Genomic DNA, 11,211 nt, shown 5'->3' on the forward strand with positions numbered 1-11,211 from the left:
TGCTTAAATAAATAATTTATACTGGGGAGAAAAGGATTAAGAGAGTGGCTAAATTCGCTCTCTGCTGAGATACTTGACTTGTTACTATTACTAATTCTGATCACCCATTGCACACTTGACCTTCAACACATTGACACTTTGTCACTGAGAGTGCTGATATCTATACAACAGGTGAATGCAGGTGTTAGTTTATTGAATCATATTTTCTTGTTATATTTATATTCTTGCAAAATGATAGATGCAGGATAAGTAATTTTACCTGTTTCTGAAAACACTGCAAAATTTAAACAAATCACCAACCAGATAATGCACTAGCATTACATCCCCACTAGATTGTACAAGTGGAATCCCTGACCTCCTGATGGACTTTCTCCCAGCATACCCACTGGCGAGTCATCTTTCCAAAATATGTGACTAAACTTAAAAAGTTTTTCAAGGGCTGAAACCGGTTTGACTCAGTGGATAGAGCGTTGGCCTGGGGACTAAAGGGTCCCAGGTTCAATTCCGGTCAAGGGCATGTACCTGGGTTGCGGGCACATCCCCAGTGGGAGATGTGCAGGAGGCAGCTGATCGATGTTTCTCTCTCATCGATGTTTCTAACTCTATCTCTCTCCCTTCCTCTCTGTGAAGAATCAATAAAATATATTTAAAAAAAAAAAAGTTTTTCAAGGACCTGTCTGCTTGCTGACCCTGACTGTTTTTATACTTAAGACGGTTTGCTTTTGTGATGACCACAAGTAACATTGAGATATTGGGGTTGGTTAAGTTCTTCAAAAGAAAGGTATCTCTGTGGCATCCATTCAAATTCATTGTTTCACAGGGGATGTATTTTGAGAAAGGGCAGATGGTAGCATTTCCCAGAACATCTGTTACCCATCATTCTTTCACAGAGCAACCCAGATGCTGTTGACAACTTGTATGTAAATCATGCTGACAATTTGTTCAGTGTCTTTCCTGCTGAGACTGAGGTTGCCCTGGTCATACCATTTATCAGATATGGGAGATACTACGATCCCACATGAACAGCTCCAACTGTGTTTTGGCCAGGGAATAGTAACAGTCATTAAATCAATGGAACGATTTATCTACCTTGCAGTTATCTTCATATTACAGCCAGGATTCCCTACCTTACCTTTTTCTGCTCTTATCTAAACGTGTACATTAGACATTAAATGCTCTACAGAATAGGAACATGCTAAATTGCTTTCTCATACCTGTCCCTAACTTCTCTTATCATTTGTTTGAGGTAATCATTTCTTTGACCTTGCATTTTAAAATTACCTTCATCTCAGAGAAATGACATAGAGGAAAATTATGCATGCGTTTCCACATAAATGTCAGATTTTTAGTTTGTAAATGCCTGCTATAAAATATTCACAGTACAGAAGTTACAGAAGTTGATTTACAATCCATTTCAGCCTGAAATCTATTTTATTCTAATTATGTACCTTGTATTAGAATACATTTTTCACATTGTTAGAAAGAAAACAAAAAGAAAAAGAACCACTTCTTTAATTGACCTACCTATGCAAAGGATAAACTAAAGTCATTGGCATTTAGCCTGGCCAGTGCTGCTCAGTGGTTGAGTATGGAACTTTGAACCAGAAAGTCAAGGTTCGATGCCTCTTGGGTTTGTGGGCTCCCCAGTGTGGGGCTTACAGGAGGCAGCCTATCAATGATTTTCTGTCATCATTGATGCTTCTATCTCTCTTTCCATCTCCCTTCCTTTCTGAGATCAATAAAAATAAATTTAAAACCATTGGCACTTATTAAATGAGTATAGATTTTATAAATAAACTTAATTAGACCATAATAGGAGGGTAAATAGGGAAAATGCTTAATTAAATTTTGAAATACCTAACTTTCTAATGGCATGATAACATACGTCTTCCTGTTAAAATAATGAAGATAAAAATTGAACATGTGGTGAAGTAATTTTAATACAAACTTGCACATCAAAAAACCCATATAGCCTTGGCTGGTTTGGCCCAGTGGATAGAGTGTTGGCCTGTGGCCTGAAGGGTCTTGGGTTTGATTCCGGTCAAGGGCATGTACCTTAGTTGCAGGCACATCCCCAGTGGCAGGTGTGCAGGAAGCAGTTGATGGATGTTTCTCTCTCATCGATGTTTCTAGCTCTCTATCCCTCTCCCTTCCTCTCTGTAAAAAATAAAAAACAAACAAACACATAATTTGTAAAGTAAAATGTTAGCTTGCAATGTCGGTTAATTTGCATCTGATAGTAATTTATCTCAGGCATTTTTGTTACATAATTATAGGTTAACTGAGGTAACTGAAAAAATATGTTGGGTTAAAAATATTGTAAATACTTTATATATTTGCCTTTTAAAATAATAATATGTATAATATATAATATAATACATATATATTTACAAAATAAAACAGTAACTGTTAGCTTCCCCCTCTACCTTATTAAAATAGGCTCTGAACAAGAACAGTAATTTTTGCACTATAAAAGGAAATAAAGATGATTTCATGTGGGTTATTTTTCAGCCAGCCAGCCTATTAAATTATAATTGCTTTAGACTAAAAGCAATGTTAGATCTTAATTGTACCTAAAATCAAGCCTCCTGGCTCCATAATTCAGGGATACCTATTCTATGTAAAATGTCATACAATTTTAACCAACTTCTTGGGTGGGACAATTTTTTCTTTTAATAAAAGCTTTTAATAATGTGTTGTAGGAGTAAAAGATTTATCTATAACTTACATTTAATATTGTTCTACAAAACATCACAAATCACTGAGGTTGTTCATAAACTAATGTAAGCTTATATTCTCAAAATTTTGGATATATTTTCTAATGAAATAAAGATCAACATGTTCTAACATTCATAGTTCCCTCAAAATGTGTTGAATCATTTCAGTTGCCTGACGTGACATTGGAAATCTGTCAATATCTGTAGGACCTATATACCCAACCACTGACAAATTAGCAACAGAACCTTAGATGTACCTGGCTTTTCCAGAGCTCCATTCATATATAACCCAAATTAACATGATCATACCACTATGGGCACTACTTTAATACTTCTGGGAAAACTATTTATGATCATACTTATAGATCAAACTTAGAGATAAATTTCCTTACATTTCCAAACTAAAGATGATGCTATCATTGACTTAACATTTGGTGTGTCCCAGCCTGTAGGCATTCTTGACATGAAAACACTAGAATGATTTAATGATAAGCACTGTTTGTCTCTCCTAGCATATTTGTTTGTATAAATACATGGCAAAATCAGAGGCAAGCCAAAATTATCTATACATTCTGATCAATAATCTTTCACCAAAAAACAGATAATGCCTTTTATCTGAATCTTTCCCTTCTGTACTTTATAAAAGCAAACCTATTGAGCAGAATTTCATTATGACTTATTATTGTTATTCTTTGTTTTACCCCTATTCATATTTTAATTAAATCTTATATTAAACACAAATTTAACAAAGGCCTAATTGCTAACACAATTTTATTTTAAAAAAATCAATAAATAAACTACATTGAACTAATACTGGTCATTGATAACAAAGATAATTTATAGGTAGACAGACCATTTCAGATATGACAAATTCATCTGCTCTTTGTATCTGTCTAAGATTAAGTGTAGGAGAAACAGCTTTTTGATGAAGTAAGTAACAATCTAAAATATTTTAAAGAGGGTTGTGTTTTGTTTTTGTTTTTGTTTTTGTAATTTCATGTAAGACCATGAATTCGGGCATTTAAAATACTGTTTAAACATAAAACATCATAGAAAAAGGGAGACAGGCATCCTATATTCTACATATGTGAGTTTATTATGAAACAGAAGCCAATAACAAAAACATTTTTTCTAGGAATGTAACTCATAAAGTAATATAGTTTGATATTGATTTCAATGAAGTGAAACTTTGCTTAGCCAGGTATATTAGTTTCCTAAGGATTCCATAACAAAGCACCTCAAACTTAGTGGCTTAAAACAAGCAAATTTATTGCCTCACATTTTTGGAGGCTGGAAGCCTGAAATGAAGAGTGGGCAGGGCCATGCTGCTTCTGAAATCTTTCAGCTACTTCTTTGCCTCTCTGGGCTCCTTGTGGTTTGTTAGTACTAATATCTGGTGATCCTTCGCTTGATGTTTGTAACTCCTGTCTCTGTGTTTATCATCACAAGGCATCCTCCCAGCGTTTGTCTGTCTTCACATGGCCAACATTTTATAAGATGCTGGGCATATTTATTAAGAGACCATTCGACTCTAGTATGACCTCATCTTAACCAAGTACATCAGTAACTACAACATTTCAAAATAAGACCATGTTCTAAGAAGTACTTGAGTTTAGGACTTCAATATTTCTTTTTTGAGGAAATAAAGTCCAACCCATAACACCTGATATTTTTATTATTTCCAAAGCTGACATAACCCAACTCAGTTTATCAAGGAAATTTGGATGTGTTTGCCTGCATACTTTTTTTTTTTGCTGGGGAATCGACTGAGCATCTCTGCCACCCATGGATATTACTGAATTGTTATAAGGGCAGAGAGATGAATGCTTTGAACATTTTGTAAATTAAAACATGTTGCCATGGGCAATGGTTTGCAATTGTGGTATATCAATCAAAAGTTATCCCAAGTTTTAAGGTACGCATAAGCTACATTTTGGAAACACACACACACACACAACAAACAAACAAAAAACACAGGTGAGCTCTATTAGTGCTAGGACTTTTCTTTGGAGGTTCAACTGGAAGAAAGTACTGCTTTTTCATTCTAAACTTCAAAATAGACAGCTTTTACTCATTTCTTCTTATAAACATGAGATAAACAGTGGCTCCCATGTATTTTCTAGGTTTGTATTTATACACCACTGCTGTGCTGAAGTGTTTAGCTCTATTCTAGAGGAACTGGGAGCATTACAAACTTCCTAAACCATGCCACACAATGGTGTGTCCTCAAAGTTTAGACATGGTCAGTACATGTATTTCTACTTTAATCCACTGCAGCAGGGAAGACAAATGTGATTTATGTAAATATTTAGAGGATAAAGAGTTACTGAATAATCCCTATGGGAGTGTTTGGCCATGTTTCTGCTCTGGTTGCTGCTGGTACTGCTTTTACTCCCAATTCAGGCCCTTTAAAATGAGCTGTAGCCAGGTCACAGGGGGTGCTTGGGTCTTTCTGCTCAAGGTTAGTAGGACATCCTAGCTCCTATCTTCCTTCCTTTATCTCTGAGAGAGTCATGACAATAGAGATAGATTTACAAGAGAGCATGAGATATATCTCTATATGATTTTATAAAAATATGTTGGCATATGTTAATGTGTTTAAAAACTTCCTGGCTAATACAAATTGATTCCTCTAAATATTTTGTGGGTTTTTTTTTTTTTGGTTTGTTTGTTTTTTTGTTTTTTGATTCATCAGACCAATCACTTAAGTTGTTTGTTCAAAAACAAAATAAAACAACTTTTAAAGGCCATGAGGAATATTCTTTTGTTTACAAAAGACAACTCAATGTATTTTTAGCATGTTGTTTCAAGGTGATAATTAACAGGATTGATATTTCACTTAAGGCAATTATTAATTCCTAAATGACTTAAGAAGCTCAGCACTTACCCCACCCAGGAACTTGCCCCAGGGGGTCCCAATGTCATTAAAGTGCTAAGACTGACATTATTTTAGAAAAAAATTCCCTCTGCCTCTCTGCCACCTGCCTTCATGTCTTGTTATCCACTTTACCATTCTACCATCTGTCACACCACTGAAGTGACCTACAATTAAGAATTTTGAAGAAAATTCAATCTAAATTATGATTGGACACAGTTTTTAGTGTTGGTTTTTTTTTTTATGGCTCTCAAAATCATTCCCTTGCATGATGGTCTGGAGAGGACTGGCCTGTGCATGGAATAAACTTCCTGTCTTAATGACCATTAATTATGCATTTGATTTTCAAAAGGGACAGTTAGATGACAACCACACAGTTGCTTTTCCAAAAAAAGAAGAAAAAAATTTTCTAATTATCTTTATATTTTCTTCCTGGACATATAATACTTTTTCTTTTAATTTTCATCAAATAACTTCCATATACCATGAAGTTACTTTTCATTTTCTTTATAAGCACATAATATAGTAACTATCTTGTTAGTATGTTTTTAATACAATATAAAATGTTTTGGTCATATAAAATAAGTGTTTTAAAGGGAAAACAAGAATGGCTAATTTGAAAAAAAAACTGCTAAAAAGATCAATCATACATTCTGAATAGTAATGTAAAATTGCATGAATTTTATTCTAATATCTGTATTCCAAATGCCAGATGGTCCCACAATGATAAATCCTATGAGAGGAGGAACACTTCTCACTTTATTTTTAATGATTTCAAAATTTATTCAACTCACAGATTTGTTAAACACACTGCAGATATCTTCTTGATTTCCATATTTTCTAATTCTTAAAGACAACACATTGCCATTTGGATTAAGTTTTAGGGCAAATTAAGCTGTATCATTTGGAAGTATATTGCCAAACATCACTAAGTAAAAGGGAGATGGAAATAAAGTGGTTAGGTTATTAAAAGAAAATTAAGTGTGAACTCTCACTCATAAAATCTTCTCGTCTTTAGGAACAACATACTAACTTGTTTTTAATAGATTGTCATCTAAACACTTTCAGCCACTTAGCTGCTGCTTAAAGCCTCAAACACAACCACCAGCCCTGCCCGTGAATATCTCTAGAGCCTATGTCCCAAGACCTCCAATCTGTTTTTGATAAGTTATCTTTGCTAGAATGATCTGACTTGATAGTGAATCAAGAGGTCTTATCCAACTCCCATTCTCTATTTTGAAGTGATAACCTCTTGAGGGACACATCCCAAAGCAAGCCCTCCTTCACCTTCCTGGCATGTGCCCTTGACCAGAATTGAACCCGGGAGCCTTCAATCCGTAGGCAGATGCTCTATCCACTGAGCCAAACTGGCTAGGACATGACAAGAAAGTTTTAAACTCTTTAACATTCTGGTGATTGTTACTTTTTATTTTAATATGTTGAATAATTGTCACACTGTATGAAATAAATAGATCTTTACCCACTACAAGCCATTTCTGCTGACCATCTGAGTGAATGAAGAATCTTATAATGAATAAGGCATACAGGGTATGGAGAAATAACCCTAATGGAAGCATTTAATTCTTCAGGGCCTTTCAAAAAAACACATAGGGTATTAAAACCACATTGACAGCCAGCTATCATAGTTATATATCAGCATCTGAGCATTTAGTTAAACTATATGCTCTTGATATATATTCAAAAGGGGCTGTAAGTTATGCATTTAATACTATATCTCTACTTTCCACACTAATTTTATATATATATATATATATATATATATATATATAAATTTACTTACATTTCCAAACTAAAGATGATGCTATCATCTTTACATGTAGTCTGTTTTCTGAGAACATTTCTGAGATATGGTTCAAAATATTCACTATCATGTTTAAGCTGATCCTTCAATGACAAAAACAATTAAATTTGTTGACTCCACTACTGTGAAAACAACATAAAGATACTTGTGTCCTCTTTTTCTTATTATTTACTCTTCCTCACTCATTTTAGATAAGTCAATGAGCAGAAATGAAATGAGCATGTGAGACTTTTAAAGGCCAGCTGCTGCTGTTGGCATGCAGTTGAAACTAATGGCTAATCTTCAAACACAGTGCCAGTTTTGCTAAAACCCGAATCCTCTTTCATCCTGACAGTCTATGTTTCTGAGCCAAAATCAGGGGACAGTTCTTGGATTCCTGAATCTTTTATTTGAGACAAATGTAGGATAAACAGATGCTGTGTAAAAAAGAAGAAAAATGTTGTTTATCCTCATTTAATTCTGAATGATGCTCTCTTTAGTTTGTGTTATTATTTTGAAAGAAAAATATGGAAAACATTTTCTATAAATTATCAAAGATATGCTCTATACTTATATACTATATATATTTTTACTTTCATTATTTTATACATGAACCAGAAATATTTAAAATTAAATATATTGACATCACTCTAAACCATTTCACTGATACATATACAGTTTTCACTTGTTGATATGATTTAGCATTCTTGTAATTTGATTCTTAGTGTTGTGTTATTTTTTAATAATTTCCAGCTCTGGCCAGTTTGGCTCAATGGATAGACTGTAGGCCTGCAGACTGAAGGGTCCCAGGTTCAATTATGGTCAAGGGTACATGCTTGGGTTGAGGGCTCTATCCCTAATAGGGGGCTTGCAGGAGGCAGCCAATCAATGGTCCTTTCTCATCATTGATGTTTCTATCTTTCTCTCCCTTCCTCTCAGAAATCAATAAACATATTTTTAAAATAATAATTTACAAATGGAATAATTCAGAATTTATAATATATTGCCTTATTTTAGGATAGTGCAAAAAATATTTGTCTAGTTACAAAACTAATGTCTTATAGTAGTAATGGCGAACCTATGACACGCGTGTCAGAGGTGACATGCGAACTCATTTTTTTGGTTGATTTTTCTTTGTTAAATGGCATTTAAATATATAAAATAAATATCAAAAATATAAATATTTATTTTACTATGGTTTCAAATATCAAAAAATTTCTATATGTGACATGGCACCAGAGTTAAGTTAGGGTTTTTCAAAATGCTGACACGCCGAGCTCAAAAGGTTCGCCATCACTGTCTTATAGTTATCATAATGGTAATTCAACCTTGGCTTCTAATTTTTCTGTATTTTAGAAAACATTCATCTAGCTATTCAAGTGAGCACATTGAATAAACAAATTAGACAATTTAGTGAAATAAAGTGCTCAAAGTATGGCTCTTTTAATTGAGCAACAATCAATTTGGTGAATTTTGGTATTATGTTAGAGACTGTTTCATAACTGACCTGTTATCTTACTTGAGAATGAACATTAGTTGCCAAAACAGATTAAGAAACATAGGTTTGTATTAATTATCCTATATAATAAAAAGCTAATATGCTTATTAGACTGAATAGCAGTATGACCATCCAGATGACCTTCCAGATGAAGCTGGGGCTGTGAGGGCCGAGGCAGCTGGGGCTACAAGGGCCGAGCCTGCATCAGGCCTCTAGTATATATATATATATATATAATGTATCTCACATATGTGTACATATGCATATTTATGTCCTCAAGTGTTTATATATGTACTTATAAACATGTATATTAATATAATTTTGCCATAAATAACACAAACAAGCAGAACAGAAACAGACTCATAGTTACAGAGAATATTTTGACAGGTGCCAGATGGGAGGAGTATTGGGGTGATGGGTGGAAAAGGTAAAGAGATTAAGAAGTAAAAAAATAGTAGTTACAGAATAATCATGGGGATGTAAAGTACTTCCTAGGGGACATAGTCAATAATAATATTCTAATAACTATTTATGGTGTCAGATGGTTTCAAGATTTATCAGGATGATCACCTAATAAGTTATATATAAGGTCTAATCACTGGGGTGTACACCTGAAACTAATCTAATATTGTATTAAAACTGTAATTGAAATATAAAAATCATTTAAAAAAATAAAGTGCTAGTGATATATTAGGAACAGAGAGAGGCAGTTTGAGGAAAGTAGGATCATGGGAAGTGAAGAGATATTCAAGAGTATGGTTGGCAACCTTTTTCTTAAAGGACTATGTAGTAAATATTTTAGGTTTGCCAGCTATAAAGCCTTTGTTTTCTTGACTCTACTGTTATAGTGGAAAAGTAATCATAGAAAACAAATAATGAATGGAGAAGGTGTTCCAATAAAACTTTATTTACAAAAAAAAAGAACATTGGAGTAGAGGAGGACCTAATGAATAGGTTAGAGTAGAAGTATTTTTATTAAGAACTCCAAGTATATAATTATGATAGTGACGATGATGATTTTTCAATACAATTAGCCCTAAGAAATACAGATTTTATGTAAATAGAATGATGCAGAAATATAATATTTATAAGATTTAATTTGATGACTGTGAAACAGACATATTTTGAGAATGATTAGAAACTTCCCATGAATCAGCCTTCTTCTCTGCCCCCAACCCTGCTATCATGCTTAGTAACTTCTCCATCCAAAGGGATGAATCTACCAAACTCCTAGACAATCAGTTCCCTCACCAAAGAGCCCCATCATATATTGATTATAAGAAAGTTATTTGTATTCCTATATCTAAGCAATACACACTTACAATGTGTGTTGAAAAATACTACTTCACATACTATATAGAAATACTTCTAACATATGCATATTCATGAGATAACCTGGGAACTAGGTGTTAACAAGTTGTATAATCTGATTAAAAGCAGGGAGGACTTTTTTTATGTATAAGGCAGACAAGGGCAATTTAGTAGAAGAGATAATATGTAACTAGGGTTTGTGTAGAGAGAGTAAATCAAATTTATTCAAAAAGGGAAAAAATACAGGGTTGGAAAGTGGAAACTTAGATGAGAGTCAGGTCATGAATGGCTTATTGTATCAGATTACAGACCTTGCTCTTTATTCTCCTGTCAGTGCTGAAGGAAATGGGACTAATGAAACTGGGAAAACTGATTTAATACAATCAAAGATGTATTTGAGAAAACAGAGGATTCTAGTATATGGACTAAAGCAGGGAGAGTCTGAAGACAAGGACATCATTTAAGTATATCATCTCTTTAAGCATATCATTTTAACTGTACATTTAACAAACATTAAAACTTTCCAGTGAAATTACTTTTGTTATCCATAACCATCCAGCAGTGCTACTCTTAGAATATGCATTATTACAGTGTTTTCTTCAGCGTATTTTTTTGGAGCCAATAAACCTCTTCATACATCTTCTTAAAGTGGCAATCACCACTACATAATTCTCTTCATGTCTTATTAATATTGCAATAACCATTAAGACTATACAACATATATCATAGTAATAGAGCAATAACCATTAGTTTATTTTAATGCTAATAACATATGTAAACATGTCACTGTAATACATACTGCTAAGTTTATACTCATTCATTGGTTGTTGACTTTAATAGTATAATGGAAAAGGAGATAAGTCCTAGAGTGGGAAGGCATGGCCTTTGGAGTCAGATAGGCCTGAACTTCATTCTTGGCTCAACAATTTTCTCATTAGGAACCTGAAGGAGTTTTTTTTTTTCTCAGATTAAATTTTTAATCTCTTTACAAACATGGATGGTAATGCCA

This window comes from Myotis myotis, unplaced genomic scaffold (genome assembly GCF_014108235.1).
Source record: "Myotis myotis isolate mMyoMyo1 unplaced genomic scaffold, mMyoMyo1.p scaffold_m19_p_5, whole genome shotgun sequence".
In the NCBI taxonomy this organism is placed as follows: domain Eukaryota; kingdom Metazoa; phylum Chordata; class Mammalia; order Chiroptera; family Vespertilionidae; genus Myotis; species Myotis myotis.